The following is a 27,785-nucleotide window of genomic DNA, read 5'->3' as shown; positions in this document are numbered from 1 at the left end:
TTCTCCCAAATCCAGCTAAATTCCTCTGGCATTTTTTCAAATTGACAAATTTGTTCTGGTCATCTTGTTTAAATGAATATCATGAATAAGAAGCATATGATATATTCTTTTTTATTAACATCTTTATTGGAGTATAATTGCTTTACAATGGTGTGTTAGTTTCTGATGTATAACAAAGGAAATCACCTATACATATACAAATATCCTCATATCTTCTCCCTCTTGCATCTCTCTCCCATCCTCCCTATCCCACCCCTCTAGGTGGTAGTAGAGCATCGAGCTGATCTCTCTGTGCTATGCGGCTTCTTCCACTAGCTTCTTTCTTACATTTGGTAGTGTATATATGTCCATGCCACTCCTCACTTCATCCCAGCTTACCCTTCCCCTCCCCGTGTCCTCAAGTCCATTCTCTATGTCTGTGTCTTTATTCCTGTCCTGCCCCTAGGTTCTTCAGAACCACTTAAAAATATATATTCTTTAGATTCCATATATATGTGTTAGCATATGGTATTTGTTTTTCTCTTTCTGACTTACTTCACTCTGTATGGCAGACTCTAGGTCCATCCACCTCACTACAAATAACTCAATTTCATTTCTTTTTATGGCTGAGTAATATTCCATTTTATATATGTGCCACATCTTCTTTATTCATTCATCTGTCTGTGGACACTTAGGTTGCTTCCATGTCCTGGCTGTTGTAAATAGAGCTGCAATGAACATTGTAGTACATGACTGTTTTTGAATTATGGTTTTCTCAGGGTATATGCCCATTAGTGGGATTGCTGGGTCGTATGGTAGTTCCAATTTTAGTTTTTTAAGGAACCTCCATACTGTTCTCCATAGTGGCTGTACCAATTTACATTCCCACCAACAGTGCAAGAGGGTTCCCTTTTCTCCACACTCTCTCCAGCATTTATTGTTTATAGAGTTTTTGATGATGGCCATTCTGACCAGTGTGAGGTGATACTTCATTGTAGTTTTGATTTGCATTTCTCTAATGATTAGTGACATTGAGCATCCTTTCATGTGTTTGTTTCAATCTGTATATCTTCTTTGGAGAAATGTCTATTTAGGTCTTCTGCCCATTTTTGGATTGGGTTGTTTGTTTTTTTAATATTGAGCTGCATGAACTGCTTGTAAATTTTGGAGGTTAATCTTTTGTCAGTTGCTTTGTTTGAAACTGTTTTCTCCCATTCTGAGGGTTGTTGTTTCATCTTGTTTATGGTTTCCTTTGCTGTGCCAAAACTTTTAAGTTTCTTTAGGTCCCATTTGTTTATTTTTGTTTTTATTTCCATTTCTCTAGGAGGTGGGTCGAAAGGGATCTTGCTGTGATTTATGTCATAGAGTGTTCTGCCTATATTTTCCTCTAAGAGTTTCATAGTGTCTGGCCTTACATTTAGGGCTTTAACCCATTTTGAGTTTATTTTTGTGTATGGTGTTAGGAAGTGTTCTAATTTCATACTTTTACATGTAGCTGTCCTATTTGCCCAGCACCACTTATTGAAGAGGATGTCTTTTCTCCATTGTATATTCTAGCCTCCTTTATCAAAGATAAGGTGACCATATGTGTGTGGGTTTATCTCTGGGCTTCTATCCTGTTCCATTGCTCTATATTTCTGTTTTTGTTCCAGTACCATACTGTCTTGATTACTGTAGGTTTGTATTATAGTCTGAAGTCTGGGAGCCTGATTCCTCCAGCTCCGTTTTTCTTTCTCAAGATTGGTTTAGGTATTTGGTGTCTTTTGTGTTTCCATACAAATTGTGAAATGTTTTGTTCTAGTTCTGTGAGAAATGCCATTAGTAGTTTGACAGGGATTGCATTGAATCTGTAGATTGATTTGGGTAGAATTGTCATTTTCACAATGTTGAATCTTCCAGTCCAAGAACATGGTATATCTCCATCTATTTGTATCATCTTTAATTTCTTTCATCAGTGTCTTGTAATTTTCTGCATACAGGTCTTTTGTCTCCTTAGGTAGGTTTATTCCTAGGTATTTTATTCTTTTTGTTGCAGTGGTAAATGGGAGAGTGTCCTCAATTTCTCTTTCAGAGTTTTCATCATTAGTGCATAGGAATGCCAGCGATTTCTGTGCATTAATTTTGTATCCTGCTACTTTACCAAATTCATTGATTAGCTCTAGTAGTTTTCTGGTAGCATCCTTAGGATTCTCTATGTATAGTATCATGTCATCTGCAAACAGTGACAGCTTTACTTCTTTTGTTTACTTCTTTACTTCATTTTTTCTTCTTTTTTATTTCTTTTTCTTCTCTGATTTCTGTGGCTAAAACTTCCAAAACTATGTTGAATAATAGGGGTGAGCGTGGACAACCTTGTCTTGTTCATGATCTTAGGAATGGTTTCAGTTTTTCACCATTGAGAATGATGTTGGCTGTGGGTTTGTCATATATGGCCTTTAGTATGTTGAGGTAAGTTCCCTCTATGCCTAATTTCTGGAGGGTTTTCATCATAAATGGGTGTTGAATTTTGTCAAAAGCTTTTCTGCATCTATTGAGATGACCATATGGTTTTTCTCCTGCAGTTTATTAATATGGTGTATCACATTGATTGATTTGCATATATTGAAGAATTCTTGCATTCCTGGGATAAACCCCACTTGATCATGTTGTATGACCCTTTTAATATACTGTTGGATTCTATTTGCTAGTATTTTGTTGAGGATTTTTGCATCAATGTTCATCAGTGATATTGGCCTGTAGTTTTCTTTCTTTGTGATATCTTTGTCTGGTTTTGGTATCAGGGTGATGGTGGCCTTATAGAGTGAGTTTGGGAGTGTTCCTCCCTCTGCTATATTTTGGAAGAGTTTCAGAAGGATAGGTGTTAGTCCTTCTCTAAATGTTTGATAGAATTAGCCTGTGAAGCCATCTGGTTCTGGGCTTCTATTTGTTGGAAGATTTTTAATAAAAGTTTCAATTTCAGTGCTTGTGATTGGTCTCTTTATATTTTCTATTTCTTCCTGGTTCAGTCTCCGAAGGTTGTGCTTTTCTAAGAATTTGTCCATTTCTTCCAGGTTGTCCATTTTATTCGCATATAGTTGCTTCTAGTAATCGCTCACAATCCTTAGTATTTCTGCAGTGTCAGTTGTTACTTCTCCTTTTTCATTTCTAATTCTACTGATTTGAGACTTCTCCCTTTCTTTCTTGATGAGTATGGCTAATGGTTTATCAATTTTCTGTACCTTCCCAAAAAAACAGCTTTTAGTTTTATTTATCTTTGCTATTGTTGCCTTCATTTCTTTTTCATTTATTTCTAATCTGATCTTTATGATTTCTTTCCTTCTGCTAACTTTGGGATTTTTTTTGTTCTTCTTCTCTAATTGCTTTAGGTGTAAGTTTACGTTGTTCATTTGAGATTTTTCTTGTGTCTTGAGGTAGGCTTGTATTGCTATAAACTTCCCTCTTAGAACTGCTTTTGCTGCATCCCATAGGTTTTGGGTCATTGTGTTTTCATTGTCATTTGTTTCTAGGTATTTTTTGATTTCCTCTTTGATTTCTTCAGTGATCTCTTGGTTATTTAGTAGTGTATTGTTTAGCCTCCATGTGTTTGTATTTTTTACAGATCTTTTCCTGTAATTGATATCTAGTCTCATAGTGTTGTGGTCAGAAAAGATACTTGATACGATTTCAGTTTTCTTAAATTTACCAAGGCATGATTTGTGACCCAAGATGTGATCTCTCCTCGAGAATGTTCCATGAGCACTTGCGAAGAAAGTGTTATTCTGTTGATTTTGGATGGAATATCCTATAAATGTCAATTAAGTCCATCTTGTTTAATGTATCATTTAAAACTTGTGTTTCCTTATTTATTTTCATTTTGGATGATCTGTCCATTGGTGAAAGTGGGGTGTTACAGTCTCCTACTATGATTGTGTTACTGTTGATTTCCCCTTTTATGGCTGTTAGCATTTGCCATATGTATTGAGGTGCTCCTGTGTTGGGTGCATAAATATTTACAAGTGTTATATCTTCTTCTTGGATCGATGCCTTGATCAATAGGTAGTGTCCTTGTCTGTCTCTTGTAACAGTCTTTATTTTAAAGTCTATTTTGTCTGATATGAGAATTGCTGCTCCAGCTTTCTTTTGATTTCCATTTGCATGGAATCTTTCTCCATCCCCTCACTTTCAGTCTGTATGTGTCCCTAGGTCTGAAGTAGGTCTCTTTTAGGCAGCATAATATAGGTCTCATTTTTGTATCCATTCAGCCAGTCTGCGTCTTTTGGTGGGAGCATTTAATCCATTTACATTTAAGGTAATTATCAATATGTATGTTCCTATTGCCATTTACTTAATTGTTTCGAGTTTGTTCTTGTAGGTCTTTTCCTTGTCTTGTGTTTCTTGCCTAGAGAAGTTCCTTTAGCATTTGTTGTAAAGCTGGTTTGGTGGTGCTGAACTCTCTCAGCTTTTGCTTGTCTGTAAAGTTTTTAATTTCTCCATCAAATCTGAATGAGATCCTTGCTGGGTAGAGTAATCTTGGTTGTAGGTTTTTCTCCTTCATCACTTTAAATATGTCCTGCCACTCCCTTCTGGCTTGCAGAGTTTCTGCTGAATGATCAGATGTTAACCTTATGGGGATTCCCTTGTGTGTTATTTGTTGTTTTTCCCTTGCTACTTTTAATATGTTTTCTTTGTGTTTAATTTTTGATAGTTTGATTATTATGTGTCTTGGTGTGTTTCTCCTTGGATTTATCCTGTATGGGACTCTTTGTGCTTCCTAGACTTGATTGACTATTTCCTTTCCCATATTAGGGAAGTTTTCAACTATAATCTCTTGAAATATTTTCTCAGTCTCTTTCTTCTTCACTTCTTCTTCTGGGGACCCTGTGATTTGCATTTTGGTGTGTTTAATGTTTTTCCAGAGGTCTCTGAGACTGTCCTCAATTCTTTTCATTCTTCTTTCTTTATTCTGCTCTGCAGTAGTTATCTCCGCTATTTTATCTTGCAGGTCACTTATCCGTTCTTCTGCCTCAGTTATTCTGCTATTGATTCCTTCTAGAGAATTTTCAATTTCATGTATTGTGTTCATCATTTTTTGTTTGCTCTTTAGTTCTTCTAGGTTCTTGTTAAAAGTTTCTTGTATTTTCTGCATTCTTTATCCAAGATTTTGGATCGTCTTTTGTATCATTACCCTGAATTCTTTTTCAGCTAGGCTGCCTGTTTCCTCTCCATTTGTTTGGTCTGGTGGGTTTTTACCTTGCTCCTTCATCTACTGTGTGTTCCTCAGTCTTTTCATTTTGCTTACTTTACTGTATTTTGGGGTCTCCTTTGTTGTTGGCTGCAGATTTGCAGTTCCTGTTGCTTTTGGTGTCTGTCCCCAGTGGCTAAGGTCGGTTCAATGGGTTGACTAGGCTTCCTGGTGGCAGGGACTAGTGCCTGTGTTCTGGTGGATGAGGCTGGATCTTGTCTTTCTGGTGTGCAGGATCGCATCTGGTCGTGTGTGATTTTAGGCAGCCTCTCTGCTAATGGTTGTTGTTGTGTTCCTGTGTTGCTAGTTGTTTGGCATAGGGTGTTCAGCACTGTAGCTTGCTGGTTGTTGAGTGAAGCTGGGTCTTAGGGTTGAGTTTGAGGTCTCTGGGAGAGCTTTCTCCATTTGATATTTCATGGAGCTGGGAGGTCTCTGGTGGACCAATGTCCTGAACTCAGCTCCTCCACCTCAGAGGCACAGGCCTGATCCCTGGCCTGAGCACGTAGACCCTGTCAGCCACATGGTTCAGAAGTAAAGGGTGAAAAAAAGAAGCAAGAACGAAAAAATAAAATAAAATAATTTTTAAAAAATTATGAAAAATATAAAAATTCATTAAAAAAAGGGAAGAAGAGAGCAATCAAACCAATAAACAAATCCGCCAGTGATAACAAGTGCTAAAAACTATACTAAAAAAAATACCCAAAACCTAAAATTGGACCGACAGAACCCTAGGACAAATGGTAAAAACAAAGCTATACAGACAAAATCACACAAAGAAGTATACACATACCCACTAACAAAAAGAGGAAAAGGAAAACATAATATATATTTATATATATATAAAAAAAGGAAGAAAGCAACCAAATCAATAAACAAATCTAACAATGATAATAAACTCTAAATACTAAACTAAGATAAACATAAAACCAGAAACAAATTAGATGCAGAAAGTAAACCCCAAGTCTACAGTTGCTACCAAAGTCTACCACCTCAATTTTGGGGTGATTTGTTGTCTATTCAGGTGTTCCACAGATGCAAGGTATATCAAGTTGATTGTGGAGGTTTAACCAACTTCTCCTGAGGCTGCTGGGAGACATTTCCCTTTCTCTTCTTTGTTCGCACAGCTCCTGGTGTTCAGCTTTGGATTTGGCCCCACTTCCACATGTAGGTCGTCTGAGGGCATCTGTTCCCTCCCAGACAGGACAGGGTTAAAGTAGCAGCTGAGTAGGGGGCTCTAGCTCACTTGGGCCGGCAGTAGGGAGGGGTACGGAATGCAGGGCGAGCCTGCGGCAGCAGAGGCCAGCATGACGTTGCAAGAGCCTGAGGTGTGCTACGTGTTCTCCTGGGGAAGTTGTCCCTGGATCGGGACCTTGGCAGTGGCCGGCTACACAGGCTCCTGGGAGGGGAGGTGTGGATAGTGACCTGTGCTTGCACACAGGCTTCTTGGTGGCTGCAGCAGCAGCTTTAGCATCTCATGCCCGTCTCTGGTGTCCATGTTGATAGCTGCGGCTCGTGCCTGTCTCTGGAGCTCATTTAGGTGGTGCGCTAAATCCCCTGTCCTCATGTACCCCGAAACAATAGTCTCTTGCCTCTTAGGCAGGTCCAGACATTTTCCCAGACTCCCTCCTTGCTAGCTGTGGTGCACTAGCCCCCTTCAGACTGTGTTCCTGCAGCCAACCCCAGTCCTCTCCCTGGGATCTGACCACCTAATTGCGAGCCTCAGCCCCCAGCTCCCACCCACCCTGGAGGGTGAGCAGACAAGCCTCTCAGACTGGTGAGTGCTGGTTGGCACCGATTCTTTGTGTGGGAATCTCTCCGCTTTGCCCTCTGCACTGCTATTGCTGCACTCTCCTCCGTGGCTCTGAAGCTTCCTCCCCACCACCACCCGTCTCAGCTAGTGATGGGGCTTCCTAATGTGTGGAAACTTTTCCTTCTTCACAGCTCCCTCCCAGAGATGCAAGTCCATCCCTATTCTTTTGTCTCTGTTTTTTCTTTTTTCTTTTGCCCTCCCCAGGTACGTGGGGATTTTCTTGCCTTTTGGGAAGGAAGTCTGAGGTCTTCTTCCAGCATTTAGTAGGTGTTCTGTAGGAGTTGTTGCCCATGTAGATGTATTTCTGATGTATTTGTGGGGAGGAAGGTGATCTCCACGTCTTACTCCTCCACCATCTTGAAGGTCTCTCCCTCACTCGTAGTTCTTATAATCAGTAACATCTTAGATTTGATGGAAAAAGGTCCTTTTGCAAAAGCACTTTTTTCCTTCAAGTCTATGTGCATGTGTCATGACAGTACCTTGAAATGTCCCAGGAAGGCCTTCTGGGTGCAGGAGTAGGGAATCCGCGGGTGCCAGCCTTCTAAACAGACAGCAAGAGCCAAGAGCTGGGCACCGGGTTAAGGGTGGAGAGCCAGCATTGGAGTAAGGGCCATGCAACTGCAGTTTTTCCCCTTGTGTCAGAGGGGTCTGTCCCAGAAGCTGGATGACTTGCTTACAATGGGCGGTTCGATGTGGGAGGGCGAGATGAGCACGTCGTTGGGGGAGGTGGCAGGGCAGGAATCGGCCTCCAGCTACTATAATATACTCTTCATGCTACTGAGATACAATTGGTTTAGACGTTCAGAACATTTAAATAAGAACTCATGTGTAAAAAACTAAGTTATTGATGATAGGAATAACAGTTAAGCTATGAAATGAATTTCTTGTAGAATTTCACAGAGTGATACTTTACTAATCTTGCTTTAAATAATAAACTCCAATGACATACATTAAGTGTGATGCATGATTTCTCCAATCATAGAAACCTTCCTTCTGAACTGATTTTCTCATATATTACCTCATTAAGGATTCCATGTCTAATGCCTCCATTAAGGCACTATCATTGTTTTTTAAAATTTCAAACTGGAAATTAAAACAATTTCACAGGAGCTTTTTTGTAAAATAATCCATATAAGATTTTATCTGAGATGGATGTGTACCAGACCTAGTCTCAGGGGCTTCTGGCCCTGTCTCACCTATCCCCAAAGGCCTGAGGTTATTTGCTTTCAGATTCAACCTTTATTTTTTTAATATAATTTTTATTTTATATTGGAGTATAGTTGATTTACAGTGTTGTGTTAGAATCAGGTGTACAGCAAAGTGATTCACTTATACATATACCTAGTCTTCTCAGATTCTTTTCCCATTAAAATTTTTTAATTGAAATGTAATTGACCTTACAACACTATGTTACTTCCAGCTGCACAACATAACGATTTGAGATTTCTACAAAATGATCACCATGGTAAGTCTAGTTACAATCTGTCACCATAAGAAGTTATTACAATATTACTGACTAATTCCCCTTTCTGTACATTTTATCCCCATGACTCATTTATTTTGTGACTAGAAGTTTGTACCTCTTAATCTCCCTCACCTATTTCATTCATCCCTCTACCCTTCCCCCACCCCTTTGGCAATCACCTGTTTGTTCTCTGTATCTATGAGTCCACAGCATTTTTAATTTTATAAACAAGGAGACACTTACAGAAATTTAGGTGGGGTGATAATAAGCTCTGGGTATACTGAAAATACATGTTAGTATGTACTTTTAAAGAAAGAATGTTTTAGCCTTGATGGAGAAACTTTGAATTGTAAAGTGATGGTTATATTAAGTGTGTTATGTATAACGCATGGAGAAAATGTAGAATTTGGAGACCTGGGTTTGGGTTAGCTCTGCAGCTGTCTAGAGTGTCTCACCTGGACAGCTATTTAACTGCTATGACTTTCATTTTTAAAAATCTGTAAAATAAAGTTATTATACTGTATCAGCATATCCTAAGTGGTCAGCATATCCTAAGTGATGTTGTGATTACTCATTTTGATTTCTAGTCTATTATTAGGCATTACTGAGATAAAGATTCCATGGTCAAATATGTTTATGGAATTGAAGAGGTTTCTTTGAGTTGATGTATATGATAAGTATCTGCAAAAGGGGGAAGACTGCAAGTGGAGTTTCTTAACTTTCATGACTGCAGAACCTTTTTTTGGTAGTGACACTGTTTTTGGAATACCCTTTGGGATCTCCTGAGCCTAGATTATCTTATAGATATCTCCTAATTCTGTTTCTGTTACATTTTCTAATATACTTTTAGTTAAGCTGTGGAAAATAAGGCATAATTATTAATATTCTTGACTTCCTTGAAAAGAGTTCTATAATAAAAATTCCTGTTTTCTATTTTCATTAATTGTCACAAGTCTCTACCCACCTGACATCTCTTTATATTCAATATAAAAAGGTTGAATCTTACAAATTAACTTTTCAAATTAGGATGTATTATTTTTTTGGTGTGAAGCAAATTGTATTTGTAAAATACCACAAAAGGCAATTTCTTAGTTACTTTTTCTGCTTTTACTAAATGCATTAATATAATGAGATACTATAAAAATTAAGCTAAAGGTACAATCTTATTATGTAAAATTATCTTTTTTTCAGGCAGTGTTTAAAATTTGAGAGATGGAGTAGAGTTATTAAAGGAAATATAGCAAGAGGATCTCATTTATGAAAATAAAACTGTATTGGTAAGAAAGAGGTAGAAATTTTAATTGGAAAAGTTTACACAGAATTAAAAATTTGGTAAAAAATTAAAAACCATCTTCATAGGCTAGAATAAAAGACTGAAATATGTTTTAGAATCTACTTTTGGATGATCTTTATCATCCCCATCTATTGAGCCCTACTGGACACTGGTACCACAATAAAATATTTTTGCTGACTCCATCCAAAGGGGCCTTTAATCTGGTTAGGGGCATAGAAGAGATACATAAAACAAATGCACGACAGCATTTGCTGAGTTCCAAATTTTACAATTATGGCAGAAATAATGAAGAGACATTTGACTGATAGTTGGTATGGTCACAGCAAATATCCATGAATTAATTAGAATTCAAGCTGAAGACTGACCTTTGAAAGCAGAGAGAAGGGAAGACATTGCAGGGTAAAAGGAGTGAAGTTAGAAAATAGGCAGGAATTATTATGTCTTATAGAAAGCAATTCACAAATCATTTACATTGAGACAAAGGATTTTGTAAATGAAAAAAAGAAGTGATATAAATAGGGCTGGAGATGTAGGTAGGGAATTCAGAGGACCTTAGAATTCCTTTGATTCTCAAGCTTTAGTTTAGATTAACTTAGACCGGCTTAGAAGCAATTTTTTTTTTTTTTTTTTTTTTTGGTTCGTGGGACTCTCACTGTTGTGGCCTCTCCTGTTGCAGAGCACATGCTCCGGATGCACAGGCTCAGCGGCCATGGCTCACGGGCCTAGCCGCTTGGCGGCATGTGGGATCTTCCCAGACCTGGGCACGAACCCGTGTCCCCTGCATCGGCAGGCAGACTCTCAACCACTGTGCCACCAGGGAAGCCCCTCCTGTAGCTTTTTTGTTCTCAGTCTCTGCCTGGTGCTCCCTTTTCAACAAAATTTATTGAGTGCACCCTGTGCTCTCATAAAGATGATAATTTCTTTCTTCCCTTCCCACCAGTACAAAATACTAGTTATGTGATTTGGTTTTGTAGGAGAAATGATATAGGGCTTGGGCAGTCATGGGATGGAAAAGTTTTAAGCACCACTGGGCTGGGGTAAATTTTCATCATTGGTTCTCTAGAGGATTCGTATAAGTAATAATTTTTCCTTACCAAAGCCTTTTAGGATTGGCAAGTCTGTTCAGCATTTATGAGGTTCCTAGCACTAGGACCCTAATTACTTATGCCCAGACATAAATAGAAAAGTAAGCGATCTGTTTTCTCTGAAGTAGACTTTAGTAAGTTAATTTTCCAAAATAGTTCAGGCAGTGTCTAAAGAAAGTTAGCTAATTAGATACAATCTAGGTGGCTAAAGCTCAACAATGACCAAATTGAAGCATTCATGAAAGCGTAAAAATTATGGAGGAATTGCCTTGAAACACATTGGTACCAGCAAAAAAGTAGTTTCTACTAACATCAAGTTGTTGACTATTTGAAAGTTTCCACCATAATCATGGCCAATGATTCCTAAATCTAAATTTCCAAATTTAGATGTACCCATCTAAATTTCTAAATCTTTCTCTTGTTCTCCAGACTTACATACTTACTTACATACCAGCATCTTAATTTGGATGTCACACAGGCACTTCTAAATCAGCAGGTCGAAAGCCAAACTCATCCTGCCCCTCTGCACCTCCTCCAGTATTCCCTATCCGCACTTGCTCCCGCTCTCTACCCACTTGCCCAAACTGGAAATTTAGGATTTATCCTAAATTCCCCCATCTCTTTCTCTACATTCCATCAATAATAACCATATTCATATTTTATCCATCTCTTCCTTTTCTCCCTGAATAATTTTAAAAAGAATCTAAAATCTCAGGCCTTCTACTAATTTCTTTTCAAAATATTTATATTTTATATTAATATTTAATATTCAGAATATTAACTCTGTAAGGATCTTTCTCTAACATGCAAATATCACAGTGTCATGCTGCAAATCAGAACACTTCAATTGTACCCATCACTTATAAGATAAACTTCTCTGTAGCCAACCCAGTCATTATCATCTGGTTCCTGCTCAACTTTCTAGCCTCTTCTACTTTCTGCTATCTTACTTCTCCCATCTGCCACACCTCTCACACCCTGCATGACTCCCATGCCTCCTCCCCCTCCACGAGCCTGGGTGACTCTTATCTCTGTTCTGGTAGGCTGAAAAATGACCCCCAAAGACATTGGGTCCCAATTCTTTGAACCTGTAAATGTTACCTTATTTGGAAAAAGCAATCTTTGTAGATGTAATTAAATTAAGGATCTTGAGATAGGAAGGTTATCCTGGATTATCTGAGTGGGCCCTTAATGCAATCACATATACTCTTATAAGAGGGAGACAGAGGGAGATTTTACAGATACAGAGAAATTTCAAGAAGCTGGCTTTGAAAGTTGGAGTGATACGGCCACAAGCCAAGGAATGCTGGCAGTGACCAGAAGCTGGAAGAGGCAAGGGACGAATTCACCCCCAGAGTATGGCCCTGCCCACACCTTGATTTTTGCCCAGTGATAATGATTTCAGATTTGTGGGCCTCCAAAACTGTAAGAGAATACATTTCTGTTCCTTAAGCCACAAAGCGTGTGGTAGTTTGTTACAACAGCCATAGGAAACTAACACAACTGTTACTGAGTCCAACCTTATATTGCTTGAGACACAACAGGCCAATAAATCCAGAGATGAGTTGTTGGGGTAAGGAATAGCGACTTTATTCGGAAAGGCTGTAGACCGAGAGACCGAGAAGGTGGTGAACTGGTGTCCCAGAGAACCATCTTACTTGAGTTTGAATTCCCGCTGCTTTTATATTAAAAGGGGAGAGGGTATGGCTGGTTGTGGCAGACTTCTCAGTGCTGGGATCCTTTGCAGCTGTCCACCTAGGTCGGGTCACAATGTTCCTATAAACCTCCAACAGGACAAATGTTATTCTCTGTTCTGTAACTTTTTATCTCTATATGAATGGAAAAGTGTTATACCTTTAAAGGTCTGAGCCTTGAGAATGGACTATCTTGTTATTTCAGGCTCTAGGCAACATTTTTTTACTAAGGTTCAGAGCCAGCATGACTAAGCACAGGCAACAGAGCACAAGGGTTAGAGCTAAAGGAATAGATCCAATATAGAGCCAGCTTTGTTCTTCCCTGTTACACAACTTCTATTTCTGTTATTTCCATGAATACTTACTGCTCTAATACATTATTTACCCTCAACCTGGAATGCCTCTTCTCTGTCTCTTTGTCTGAAAAATTCCTGTTTATTTTTAGAGCATACTCTGTGAACTCTCTCTGGCAAGTCAGCACTCTTTCCCATTGTGCCTGCTGTTTATTTGTTTTGTTGTTTCTTTTTAATATTCCTACATTTATTGCAGGAGTATAAGAGATAGTACAACTACCTCAATGGTTAGGGATATTGGCCACTTGATTCAGTTAGAGATGGTTTGAGTTAACTTTGTGCAGGTTATGTCTCTAAGCTTGTTTCTTTATTTATGAAATGGGAATAATAATGGTACCAACCTTGTACATTTGTTATGAGGACTGAATGAGATAATCTATGTAAATATATCTGGTAAATAGTATGTGCTCAATAAATGTTAGCTGCCCATATAGAACTGTATTTTAATTGTTTTCATGATTGTCTCTTAACTGGAGTATGAGCTCTTTCAAGGAACGGAGAATTATTTTTATACCAAGTGCCTGGCTAGTAGTTTGATTAGTATTTAATGGATAAATAAATAAAATGTATCTTTTACCATAGGCCTTGCTATTAAATCATTATTCTCTTACCTGGAACTCTCAAAATGCCTAATCTGGTTTTCCTTCATCCTCCAAAAATGTGACATTATATTTTTATCTGTAGAATTTGACAGCATATTAGCTCTCATCTCTGTAATGGAGTTCTTATGGCTTCAAGACTCAGATCGTAATTCCCTACCTCTTGGTAGGGCCTTTAAAAACCAACTTTGTACATAATTCAAGACATCCAAATTTCCTTGCCCCTATTTCACTTTATACTGAGTTCAGAGGTAGGCCGGCTGAGGGACTTAAAAGAAAAAGCAATTTAACATTTAGTTAAAGAAAACTTATTCATGTGTTCAGCTCATTTGTATGGCTTTGCAATCATAGAAGCCAAGAAGTACAGAACTATTCAGTTTTATTTAACAGAAGTATTCAGGATTGCTGATTGCTGGAGATGCTATCGTCTGCCTCAGTGTCCATTTTATAGGACCCATTTGACATTTTTAAAAGTCTATCAAAAATGATTGGTATCATTCATCAGAAAAATCTATTATTGTTGAAATCATCTTTGTGGAAATTCTCTTAAAATAATAATGGACATTTTTTCCTGAGGAAACTTAAATGCAGAGTTACTTTGTACTCCATACTATTGCAAATGCCTTTCAAAACAAATGAAGTAGAGAGAATGTCTTACAAGATTGCATTAAAGATCAGAAGTATGTAGAAGAAATACTTGACAGGCCAATGACTTGAATATAATCTTGGGCTTTGTTTAGTTGAGTCTTCACAAAACTCTTCATTCCTAAGGGAATATGTTCAAATTTCTTAAAACTATTTAGTAAAATATATGATGTAATGGTGTGTGTTCATGTAATATACTATGGTGTAATTATCTTTTTATCTCTCTCTCTCTTTCTCTATAACATTAAATACTTTGCAGTGATTATGTGTTACTCATATAACCTACTACCTAGCTACTATCTGACGTATACCTACTACCTAGCAGACTGCCTGGCACATTGTTAGTCATTAGGCGAATGCAATAAAAAAGACAGATAATACTAACTGTTGGCAAGGATGTGGAGAAACAAGCCCTCATGCACTATTGGTAGGAATTTAAAATTGCACACTTACTTTGGTGAAATAGTTTTTGTGGTTTCTTAAGCAGTTAAACATAAATTTATCATATGACCCAGCAATTCTACTCCTTGGAATCTGTCCAAGAGGAATGATTCTATTCTTTGCTCATCAGTGGCCTCTCTTGGTCTCCTTCCTTGTCCCCCACTCTAATCCTGACAACATAGATGCTTCCTTACTTCTCATTTTTTGTCCTGTCCTAGGTCAAAGTAATCTAGCTAAATTAAAGATCTACATGGGTAAAGTCCAAAAGCATCAGGAGGTAGAGGTATTTTTATATATAGTAATAACTGATTTGGTAATAAATATCCATGAGAAAATTGGTAATCTTGAGGAAAAATCTAATGTACATTCTTGGGCTAGATATATGTTCATTTTTTGGTCTCACAATTATGGAATCACAGAATTTTACAGATAAATCATATTTTAGAGATTAAAATTACATGAAATAAATATTAAAGGTACTGTACTGGGATGAATAGTGTCCCCTCTCCTGAAAATTTGTGTCTACTGAACCTTCAGAATGTGACTTATTTGGAAATATGCTCTTTGCAGATAATAATTAGTGAATATGAGGTCATGCTGGAGTAGGATGGATCTTAAATCCAGTATGACTTGTGTCTTTATAGTAAGAGGAGAGAACACAGAGAGATACACAGATGAAAAAGGGCCATGTGATGATGGAGGCAGAGATTGGGGTAATGCAGGTGTAAGCCAAGGAATAACAGGGATTGCTGGTATCATGAGAAGGAAGAAGCAAGGAAGAACTTTTCCCTTAAGCTTTTAGAGGAAGCATGATCCTGCTGACACCTTGACGTCAGACTTCTAATCTCAAGAACTGTGAGAGAATAAATTTCTGTTGTTTTTTCAATTTTTTGCTGTTTTTACTAAGTTGTGGTACTTTGTTATGGTAGTGCTAGGCAGCCAATACACCTACATATATTGAAAATAACAACATACATGTTTATTCATATCCAGGGGTTTATTAAATGATTTGTTTTGGCAAGGAAGTTTTTGGCTTTAAAATCATTTCATAGCTAAACCTGGAGCCCAGCAACTCATATTTCAGAGATGCCATGCATCTATTTAAACTGATGTCAAACATCTGCCAAAGAGTCAAACTGTGTTGATTATAGACACTTGGAAAATTTTAAGTAATTTAGAAAGTTGATGAGTAAGTTCTCTACAATTAATTCAGTTATAGAATTGAAGGATTCTATGACTTTCAACACACAAAAAAGATGTATGCCATGTATTATGTGCAAAGCATGTGTGTTTTATCTTAAATTGTTTTAATTTTAAGTTGTTAAAAGGTGTCAGCTGGGGACATTTTTAAATCCAAGTAGATTTATTTGAAACCTTTTCCTTTGATATGAGTTAATATGTGGGATCAGACGGTTAAAGGAATAATCTCAGAATGCTTAGCTAGGCTGTGGCAATGCTTGTTTGTTAAATTGAACATCCTTAGTTTTGTATTTTCTAAAACCACTTGATACGTGATACTATTGATAGACTTTCTCATTTTCTAAAAAAATACATTTTGCATATTTCAGTATTTATTTATTTATTTTTTTGGCTGTGTTGGGTCTTCGTTGCTGTGCACGGGCTTTCTCTAGTTGTGGTGAGCGGGGGCTACTCTTCCTTGTGGTACATGGGCTTCTCATTGCAGTGGCTTCTCTTGTTGCAGAGCATGGGCTCCAGGTGTGCGGGCTTCAGTAGTTGTGGCACTCGGGCTTGGTAGTTGTGGCTCACAGGCTCTAGAGCGCAGGCTCAGTAGTTGTGGCACACGGGCTTAGTTGCTCCATGGCATGTGGGATCTTCCTGGACTAGGGCTTGAACCCATGTCCCCTGCATTCGCAGATGGATTCTTAACCACTGCACCACCAAGGAAGTCCCTATTTCAGTATTTAAAATGATATATTCATCTCATTAATTTTTACTTTTGCTAGGAAAAGAATATAAAATACACCAGCAATTATAGTATTTATCGCATAATTTGCTGATGATACCAGAGCAGATGCTCATTAGAGTTCTTCAACATAGTCGTACCTATTGCAATAGGGAACAAACTTGTTAAGGTCCTTCTAACTGTATGTCTTGTGTTGTGCTGGCAACTGTAACACAACAGTTTGGGACCTCTTAACTTAAAATATTTCCAACAAAGCCAAATGTTGTCAAGAATGAAGTTTCAGCTTATAAAGTCCTTCCATTTTGATCTCATGGAGTTGTTGTCTCATTTAATTCTCGTATGACCATATGAGTTATGTATTAACGTCTGTTTCACAGTTGAGTAAATCTGAGGCTAATTGTTTTTATGTGACTTCCCCAAGTGGTAGAGCTCTTATTTGAGCCCTAGTCTGCACCAAAATCTATATGCTCTTTCAGGAATAACATATTGCTTTACCTTGTTTGGATTGAGTTTTAAAGCTTGTTTAAAATTACCAGACTTTATGCAAAAGATTAGAATTTGAATCCCGACTCTTCTATTTATTAACTATGTAACATTAAGCCAGTTCTCTTAACCTCAGCTTTATCTGTAGTAATCATAGCTAACTTCATCATTCGTTTTGTGCCACTTGTTCTAAACACTTCACAGTTATTGATTCATTTAATCTTTATAACAACCCTATGAGGCAGATAAATGCCCCTATTTTACACATGGGGAAAATGAGATTCAGAGAGTTTAACTAACTTGCCCAAAGTCACAGACTACTCAGTGACAGACCATGGACTTTAGCATCAAAGCCTGTGTGCTGTACTGACTCTCTGTGAAGACAGAGATGAGTAACACTCATCATGCAGCCTGGTTGTTAGCGTAAATGGTGATGTGCATATAAGCGTTTTGTAAACCAGAAATGACTAAGAAAAGGTTAGTCATTATGAATAAGAATGCTTTTCTTTAATTGTGGGGAAATGTCAGGGTAGGCAGTTTCCTTATAATAAATTTCTATGGAATTTAAATGCTATTGTCACATCCTAATCCTACTGATAAATTTCTTGAAATATTCTTTGAAGCAAGATGTGCATTTTGCCTCATTTAACAAATGAAACTAAGTGTAAATGTTGTCTCCTACTAGTTTAGCAATTCATGTTTTATAATTACTTCTTGATCGCTTGAATTGCTTTAACTAAGGATCATTTGTTGAAGTCAGTTAGTGTTTTCTTTTATTAATATGCTAGTATTTGCATGAGAAGAATTCTTAAGTATTTTATTTGCTATAGTGTGGTATTTATTGCAGAGAACATCTGTTCCTTTTTGATGCCTAACCATTTCATTAATGAGATGATTTTAGGTATTCTTCCTAAATTATCTTATTGGGTGTCTGAATTTCAAACATTTTTCAACAAGACACTAAAATTCTGAATTGCAAAATTCTGGGTTCAGTTATCTATATTTGGTCTCTGACAAACAAGGTTAATATTTTCTTTGATAACTGTAATGCCACTTCACTTGATGAGGACTTTCATAGTCTACCTCCTTTTTCTTCTTCATCATCATCTTCATTTTCCTCTTCTTTTTTTCTTCTCTTCTTCCTATCCCCCTCCATGTCTTCTTCTGTGGTTCAACCTTTTGATAGCCTGTATTACAAAATCTCCTCTCTTATTTCTGGCCAACGATAAAAAGAAAAATAAAACTCCTTTCACTTTTTTTCCATTTCCAATCTTTCTTCAGATGTTAGGTCAGATACCTTCTTCGAGTTTTGGGGTAAAAAGCAGAATGAAATTCCCTCACCACCCAGTAGTGAATTAATGGTCAGGCTCCTTCCATTTGGTGCTTTGTCATGATAGGACCATTCACTTCAAAGTGTTAATACTTTAGATATCATATTCACATGTTTCTAGTTGTCATTATGTAGATTGTTTCCTTGATTTAGATCATTCACCAAGATGGTTCTAGTCATACAGTTTTGTTAAAATGAACAGAGCTGAAACCTCTCAAAAAGGAAAAAATCTTTCTCATAATAATAAAGCCACCATGATATTACTAAGAACAGAGGAGAGTCTTAAAGTATAATATCGTGCTCTCCTTATTCACACAGGTTCTTTGGAAATGTGAACCCATTTTTCAGTCCATTTGAGTGTTAGTTTAAATAATTGTACACATTATTTGCTCTATTTATGAAATGTCATCATAGATATGAGGGTCTATATTCCAGTTGTGTGGGGGAGCAAGACTCACTGGCTTTGACTAGGACTGCATTGTGCCTCTTTCTCCCTGACAACCACCATCACATTTGTGCCACCCTTCAGATCTGGGCCTTGAATGGTGAAGCCGAGAAGTATTCCTCACCCTTGAAAATGGAAAGAACAATGTTAAAAGGGACCAAAGTAGCAATTCTAAATGTTTTGGGGTAGGACACTACTATTCCCTTAAGAATTTTCCACACTGTGGGAAAAATAATTGCTCCTAGAAGCTACTTGTTGTTGGATTGATGAATAATTTTAAGCGTTGCGCTGCAGTATGAAAGAAAGGTTCACCAAAAACAGATTTTGCTTATAAGAATAGATTATTATTTTAACCAACACAGAGTGTATGAAAATAACACTTGTTATGTGTCTGAAAACTGTAGTCATGGTTACTTTGACCATAAGAATATATTTTCTCTCCTCTTTATCCTGGAAAGAAATCAAAACATCTGTTTCTGAGATTTTAGGACAATAATGGCATTAGTTTTTGTTCCAATTCAAGTATAAAGTATTTATATCAAGTGAGATAATTTCTTCAGCAAAGATGTATCTAAAAGGAATTTTAATAATTCTCTTTGATTCCTCTGGGACTAGTTCTGCAAAGTCATTGGGAACAATAACTAGCCATCAAATAGTAAGATCAGAATTATAGGTTTTATGGGTTTGATTACTGTTTATATCCATATATATATAAATTATTTAACCAGCTTTTAAATACATATTGGGTACATGGCACAGTACTAGTGCTGTGGAAGATACAAGATAAAAGAAAAGAAAAAATTATAATTGACCTGAAAGGCCTTGAACTCTAAGGAAATACAAGGTATTTCTAGAGTAGAACATTGAATTTACAATAATTTGTTCAGTTTGTATGTTAAGTGCAAAGACAATTCAAAGTAAGAAAATAAACATTTAGAGTCAGGGTGATCTCCAAAAAATCAGAGATTTTAAATCTATTTTGTTCAGAATGTTGTTTCTCTGATTACCACAAAAATACATGTTCATTGAAGAAAATTTGAAAAAGAAATTGCCTATAAACACCCTGAAATAAACATTGTTTGCTTCAGTGAATTCAGCTAACACGATCTCTTTTACCTGTAGCTATTTTCTACCTGGAACATTCTTCCCAACCTCTTCATCTGGCTAATTCTTGCTCATCCTTCAGGGCCTTATTTTAAATGGCACTTGCCCTCAAAAAAGTTTTCACACCTCCTACATTAGGTCCTCTGCTGATACTCTCCTATTTAATCTCTGGGCTTCCTCTACATTCATGTAATATTTATGATTCTGGACTCTGTGGATGCTGGGAATACAGTGACAAACATGATAAACAGGATCTCTACCATGATGGAGTTGGCAATTGTAATGGAGACAGATAAGAAACAAACAAAAAATGAATATATACATACAATTTTGTTGTAATTATATATAAATATATATTCCTTACTAGACCACCAACTCCATAAGGTGAAGACCATGCCTGTTTTGTTTAAAGAAGTTATATAGTAAATAAATGTGTATGCGTGTTTTAAATGAATGGACACTGAAGGCATGAACAAATAAGTTAAACTTTTTGTGCATTTTCTCATATTAATTCGTGTACATAAATGTATGGTCAGGACATCCAGGATGGCTGTTCTCTTGTTCTCTGTACGTCCCCTGCTCATCCAATCCCTGCCTCACCTACACCCTACTCGCATGACTGACCTTCCTACATACTTGCCCCAGGCCCCAACTAATGATTATTCTAGCTTTAGATCAGAACTCTCCACTCTGCTTAAAGGGGTATGCCCCTCTGCTGGTTTCCCTGGTAACTGATGAGCCAACCTGAAGTTAATTCCCCCATAACTTGTAACCTCCCCCTGCCCCTGTGAGCGAAGACTGCCGCCATGTCCTGCCAGCCACGTGCCACACAACAGTGGGGTGTTGCTCCAAGACCTTGCTTCAGACTGTAAGCTCCCTATCCGTTAAATCCTTATGTCTGTTGCCGACTCTGGACTCTTTCTTCGGTCTTGAAGCTGGGCAGGTACAGGCCTTCCAGGCTTGCATGGTTAGCCCAATAATAAAATACAATTTTCATATATACTCAAAATTGGAATCTTTCTATGAATACATAGTATACTTTTTCCATTTAACATTATGTCCTATGTGATTAAAAGTTTTAATGGTTGCATAATATTTAACTATAAGGATGTACTAGAATGATTTTTAATCATCACCTATTGAGATTCTTATTTTCACTCTTTACCTGACTCAGAACTACACATTCATTTAAATTGCTGCCAGTAGTTTACTGTTACAAATTATGTTCTGATGAATACCTTTGTGTATAAATCCTATATCTTTAATTATATTTACTTGGAAATATTGAATCACCAGACAGAGCTTATTATCTTTTTAAGGCTTTTATATAGATTGCCAAGTTGTATTCCAGAAAGGTAAGTTATAGTTTATTAAAGAACAATTTAGATAATTTCATTAGGTTTTTTCTTTTGTTGGCTTTTTAAAATCCAATAGCATTTCAATGAAGAGACTATGTAATGTAGGCTTGGATTGTTTTATTTTTCTTTCCTCCTACTCAACACTTTTCAGCAGTGTTTCAACTTCTCCTATCTTTTGAGGTTAGCCATCTGATTAAAATGATCTTTTAATATTCAAAATATTAATTTTGTTGTAAGATTGTTTCTTTGTTTTTAAAAATTAATTTTTATTGGAATTTCATTATGTTTTGAAACTAGTAATGGACATGACCTAATCAAAAGGAGGCTGGCAGGTCCAAGGGCACTGAACAAGAAGTATCAACAATTAATTGTATCAACTAGAAATGCTTGTGTTATATTGTGTAGTGAAGAGGGATAGGGTTGGAACTCTTGGGACAGGTAAATGCTAGATGAGAGAATTTCAGGTTTTTTGAATAGATGTTTGGAAGCCACTGTAGGATTTTGAGAAGGAGAGGGATAAAACTGTTTCTGGAGGTAAACATGTCTTTACTCAGATTAGTAACTTGGTGACTTTAAGCAATTGAATTTACTACTTAAATTTCACCTGTGTTTCACTCACTTTCCAAAGGGCTTAGGGAATCCAGATACCTTTCTGTTCTCTGTCGCATACCACTACAACCGTGGGAGATTTGTGGGAGGCTATTTCAAGTCTTCTCTACTCAGATACTTCTCTGAACCATTTTTTTAAAACATCTTTATTGGAGTATAATTGCTTTACAATGGTGTGTTAGTTTCTGCTTTACAACAAAGTGAATCAGTTATACATATACATTTTTAACCCACTTCATGAGCACACCATTCTGGACATAGCATTCCTCCCTCTCCCTCCCTTCCTTCCTCCTCCCCTCCCTTCCTTTCTTCCTTCCACTTATATTTATTAACAGCATGCATGATTCTATGAAAAGCAGGCTTGAAACTTGGTCATTCTGACTCTCAAGAGCAGTGTGTTCTGAGGACAGCTGCCTGTAGCTCTCTCTTGAACTCCCCTGGTGTGTACATCGTGATGATGTTGTGGTACTGGCCTTCTGGCACCATGTGATCTGGCCCTTCCCTCTCAAAGGGGAATAGACTGGTGTCCCATTTGATGGCATCCACATGTAGCTCCCTGGGATGCAAGTTGCAGCTCCTGCAGAGCTTCCTCCTGGGACCAAGCATGGACCTGATGACATCCCTCTCCATCTTATGTTCTCACTGAGTATACAAGGAATACTTCTTCAGAAGCTGAGCTCTCATCTCATCTCTTCCAGGAAGAGTTCCACCTGAGGCCGCTGTTTCGCTTTATCCAAGAACTCACAGGGGTAATAAAATCCTCAAAGGGAATTAGCTCCTGGCTAGGCTTTCCTCTTTTTCAAATGTTCCTTTGCTGCTTGGTCTTTTTAAAGATTTAACTGCCTCTCTCACAGAGGTTCTGCTCTCATGGGAAAAAGTTCCCAGAAGGTCAGCAATGAAGCTTTCTGGTAGGTGTCTCTAATCTATGTCTGCCAAATTCTCAAAGTGGCCATGATGGCCTTTAGGCTGCTTCCAGGCACACACCCCTTTGCAGTCAGGGCCCATGTGCCCCACACAGAGATCCAGACATAGCATTTCTTTTTTTTTTTTAAAGAAGATGTTGGGAGGGTAGGAGTTTATTAATTAATTTATTTATTTTTGCTGTGTTGGGTCTTCGTTTCTGTGCGAGGGCTTTCTCTGGTTGTGACAAGCGGGGGCCACTCTTCATCGCAGTGCGCGGGCCTCTCACTATCGCGGCCTCTCTTGTTGCGGAGCGCAGGCTCAGTAGTTGTGGCTCACGGGGCCTAGCCACTCCACGGCATGTGGGATCCTCCCAGACGAGGGCTCGAACCCGTGTCCCCTGCATTAGCAGGCACACTCTCAACCACTGCGCCACCAGGGAAGCCCCAGACATAGCATTTCTTTAAAGACAGTTTAGAATGTCTCTTGTTTGTGCCAGGGAAAATGAGGAATAAATTTCACTGACTAGAGGTTCCCCTAATCTTATTGGGAAATGGAAGGTATCATAATTGAGGGGGAATGGAAACATTCATTGGTTTAATATTTCCAAAATATTGACTCTGTTACATTATTATTAGATGTGGCATTTAAGAAAGTTTATCATGGCACTAAACTCAAGGTGAGCTGAGCGTGAAGAGAGCCTGGAAGCAGGTCATATACTTTGTGCTTACCTCCAGGAAACCATTTAATTAGAGTATGATATGCTGCCCCATAAGAAAGTTCTAGAAAATCCAATATAACTTGTAATTTCTCTGGGAAAAATCCTCAAAATATAATTTTTATTTTTACTGAGAGTGCACCTGAAGTATTATCTTTATGTATAAAAGATTAAATTTTTTTCTCTAAACACGAATTTCTGGCAGCACTCTATTAATCATCATAAACTTTCTCCCAGAGTTCAAAAATCCTTTTAGAAGGAGGGGAGAAAATGAATATTTTTCCTCTGTAGAATGTAAATGAATTTTTGGTGTAAGTCATGTGAATCTATATCAAATAACCAGGCAGTTTATTAATTCTAAGGGTTTTTTAGCTCAAAGCATTTTTATGTGCATTGTAATTTGTCTTGAAGACTCAGTAGTGGTGTTGTACTCTTCTTTTTTCTATTTCCAGAGCTGAAACTTCAGATACTTGTTCTTTTCTATTAACTTTGCATTGTTTCATTATATTTACCCTTAATATTTCAAGATTTTCTTCACAATAGAAAGGATAGGCAATGCATTATAATATCTAACCCAGTGTGCCTTGTACACTTAACGCTGAAGATCTATTTAGTTCTCATCACTCCCTCTCCTCCTTTGGTGCCTATAACACATTAATCTTTCGGTTCTTCCTTTACTGCTTGACTGGATGACTTCTCTTTATCCTTTCAGTTCCTGAATGTTGATATTCACCACAATTGTATACCATGGATTCAACTATTTTCTACCTAAATATTTTTCCTGAGCTACAGATCCATTTAAAACTACTTACTGTATCAGCATCTTGGTCTGAATGCATCAGAAGTGCCTCATGTTGCAACATATCCAAATGTGAAAGTTATTACATTTTCCTCTAAATTGCCTTGAAGCATCATCATCCACCCTTAAGAAGCTGGAACATTTAGCATTTTCTGTGATCTGCTCTTTTCATTGCCATTGCACTAATTTAGGACTCATTTTCTCTTTACTGAGGTCACAAATTTAGAAAAGATCTTATTATTATACACAAGTTTGATTCACTAAAATAAAAAAATAAAGACTGAACACTATATAAAAGGTTAGAGCTGACATACTATACATCTTAATGAGCAATGATGAGCATTGTAAAATTATTCCATTTGTAATCACTTGATCATTAGAAACTTCTTAGACTTTCTATTTCCCTCAGTTTCAGTGTCATGGCTGTACACTGATTTGCTTTTTCGTAGATATATTCATACTGAGAGGTCTTCTTCAGTATGTGCTCCTGTGTCAGATTCTGATGTTATGACATGTGATTATTGACTTCTACCACCTCAGTGTCAATGTGATCTTCGTGAAATGATCTTACAGTATATTGGAAGCATATTCTATGTATGTACCAGCAACCTCTCTTCTTATAATACAAAGAGTAGTAAGATCTGATGCAATAGCTTCTTTACCTGCTCTGTTTTTATTTTATCTCCTTTTTGTATTGCTAGGTAAAATATCTAGGTAGAAAAATCTAGATATCCTTTTTGTATTGCTGTCCCTTGCTCCCACTTTTTCTAATTATTCTCATCAGTAAAAACTTAGATTACAATCAACATCCTTTTAGTAGCAAAAAGGATATATATAATACATTTTAATACAATGGATTTTTACATAAAAGGATTTGAATTTGGGAATGCATTACTGTTTTTCATAGGGCTTTGTGTTGTTAACCCAATTTTCATATGCTTATGCTCATGACATTATAAAATTAAGGTGCTGGTACCCTTTTCTGGATAAATTGTTAAATGCCTAATTCCTCCCTCTATTCTTTCTGTTTCCTTCCTTTTCTGCCCGCCTTTTTAAATTGTTACTTCTGGCAGGTGCATATTTTCCAAAATGAACACTGTTGTGAAAAAAAAAAAGAGAGTCTCTGGGTTCTTTAAGAGCAGAAGGATGCACTTCATTTTAGTTTCTTCAGATAAGGGGATCTCAAGAGGTCAATGCAAACATTGACAGGTACATTTTAAATAGTCATATAAATATGAGGGAGCAGATGTGCACAAATGTTGCCCTGAAGAAATGGTATTAGTGATGTATACCTGGATCTATGTCTGTACTTTGTTTCCTCAACTAAAGTTAAAATACCTGGGACCCCACAATATTTTTGTTGTTTATCCTACCATATGGGGATATAGTATTGTAAAAGGAGATTCATAAATATTTGTTGATCCATGATCTAATCTTGCCTGGGTGTTTTATGCAGTGCCACATATCCTGAAGAAACAACTTGGCATTAACTGGGAAAAAAAAGCCCAGCATTTATTTGTTGCTTATCTGTGATTTACATAATTTTCCAATTTTACTTCACAGTCATTTATTCATTAATGAATAAATGGAGTAATTCTAATGGGGAAAAAACAGGACTGATCATAAAATAGTGTTAATAATTTATTGGAAATCTAAAGAAGCTAGGTATAATATGTTTCAAATCAGTACCATTCATTAACTTTTAGCCACTGTATTATGTACAACACCTAGCCCTCTGAGAATATTAAATGTTTATAATTAATTATAGTAATTCCCCTTTCCCATTCTATTCTCAAGATCTACTTTGAGAAAAGAAATGGCAGTTTATATACTTCCATTTATATTTGTTGTGTTTCTTTAGGTTTTTCATTACTTAACTCAGATACCAAGAATCAGTTGTTTTGTTTCCTTCTTACAATAAAACAAAAACAAAAAACCTCTTACATTTTGGTTTCAGTGATTAACTTTGGTGTTCCCAGAGTAATGTAGTGTATATATAACAAAAAAATTAATGGTAAAATCTTCTGGGAGTATACCTATGTGTGCTGTGTCTCTTCCTCCATCTTTAAGTCTTAGAGCACTTGGTTCCTGACAAAGCACTATATTTGGTAGTGGTACAAGAAGCATTTCTTATTTCTGGAACTAGATGCATTCCTGCAAAGCCTTATGTAAAAGTATATGTTAAATATAATAAAGGGGGCTAAATATTTCAGGAAAATTCAGAGTGAAATATTTTGTGAAATACAGCCATCTTCACTTTTTTGAAAATAAATATCAAACATTAATTTTGGTGCCTGACACTTCATTTCTTGTTCTTGTATTGACATGTAATTTATAAATAAATTAAATTCATCAATTATAGTTATACAATTTGTTGAGTTTTGACAAGTGTATACTATATTTAAACTACCACCACAATTAGGATATAGATTTCCATTATCTGAAAAAGTTCCCTTATGTACATTTGCAGTCAGTCCCGTCCATACCCAGGCCCCAAGCATTCTTTGATCTGTTTGCTTACTCTATAGTTATGCATTTTCTAGATGTTCATATTAATACAGTCAAGTAGTATGCATTCTCTTGTGTCTTGGCTTTATTCACTCAGCATAATGTTTTTGAAATTCATCTGTGTATCAGTTGTTTGTTCTTTTTATTGCTGAGTAACATTGCTTTTTATGGATATAGGAAAATTTGTTTTTGTGTGGACATAAGTTTTCAACTCCTTAGGTAAATACCAAGGAGCATGATTGCTGGATTATGTGGTAAGGATATATTTAATTTTATAAGAAACTATCCAGTTGTCTTCCAAAGTATCTGTACCATTTTGCATTCCCACCATCAACGAATGAGAATTCCTGTTGTTTCACATTCTCCCCAGCATTTGATGTCATCAGTCTTCTGGATTTTGGCCATTCTAGTAGGTGTGTAGTGGTATCTCATTTTTAATTTTAATAAAGTCAGCTTATCAATTCTTTTTTTCATAGATTATGCCTTTGGTGTTGTTTCTAAACAGTCACCACCAAACCTAAGGTCATCTAGATTCTCTCCTATGTTATCTTCGAGGAGTTTTATAGTTTTGCACTTTATATTTAAGTCTATAATTTTTTTTTTTGACGTGGACCATTTTTAAAGTCTTTATTGAATTTGTTACAATATTGCTTCTGTTTTATGTTTTTTGGGTTTTTTGGCCACGAGGCATGTGGGATCTTAGCTTCCCAACCAGGGATCGAAGCTACACCCCTTGCATTGGAAGGTGAAGTCTTAACCACTGGACCACCAGGGAAGTCCCATGTGATGTATTTTGAGTTAATTTTTGTGATGAGTGTAAAGTCTGTGTCTAGATTCTTTTTTTTTGTTGTTGTTCATTTGTTTCAGCACCATTTGTGAAGAAACTATCTTTGACCCATTATATTGCCTTTGCTCCTTTGTCAAGGATTGGTCAACTATATTTATGTGGGTCTATTTCTGGACTCTCTGTTCTGTTACATTGATCTGTTTGTCTGTTCTTTCACCAATACCATCCTATCTT

General features: G+C 36.9%; 1 protein-coding gene and 1 pseudogene across 1 annotated transcript in view; one reads left to right on the top strand and one right to left on the bottom strand.

The window, feature by feature from the left end:
• Positions 1 to 27,785, top strand: part of ANKS1B (ankyrin repeat and sterile alpha motif domain containing 1B) — a 1,077,938-nt gene that overhangs the window by 296,760 nt on the left and 753,393 nt on the right. The gene's annotated exons all lie outside the window — the stretch shown is intronic.
• LOC131766757 (large ribosomal subunit protein mL40 pseudogene) lies at positions 22,224 to 24,320 on the bottom strand (annotated as a pseudogene).

This window comes from Kogia breviceps, chromosome 12 (genome assembly GCF_026419965.1).
Source record: "Kogia breviceps isolate mKogBre1 chromosome 12, mKogBre1 haplotype 1, whole genome shotgun sequence".
NCBI classification, from domain to species: domain Eukaryota; kingdom Metazoa; phylum Chordata; class Mammalia; order Artiodactyla; family Physeteridae; genus Kogia; species Kogia breviceps.
This window is presented reverse-complemented; position numbering and strand designations above follow the sequence as displayed.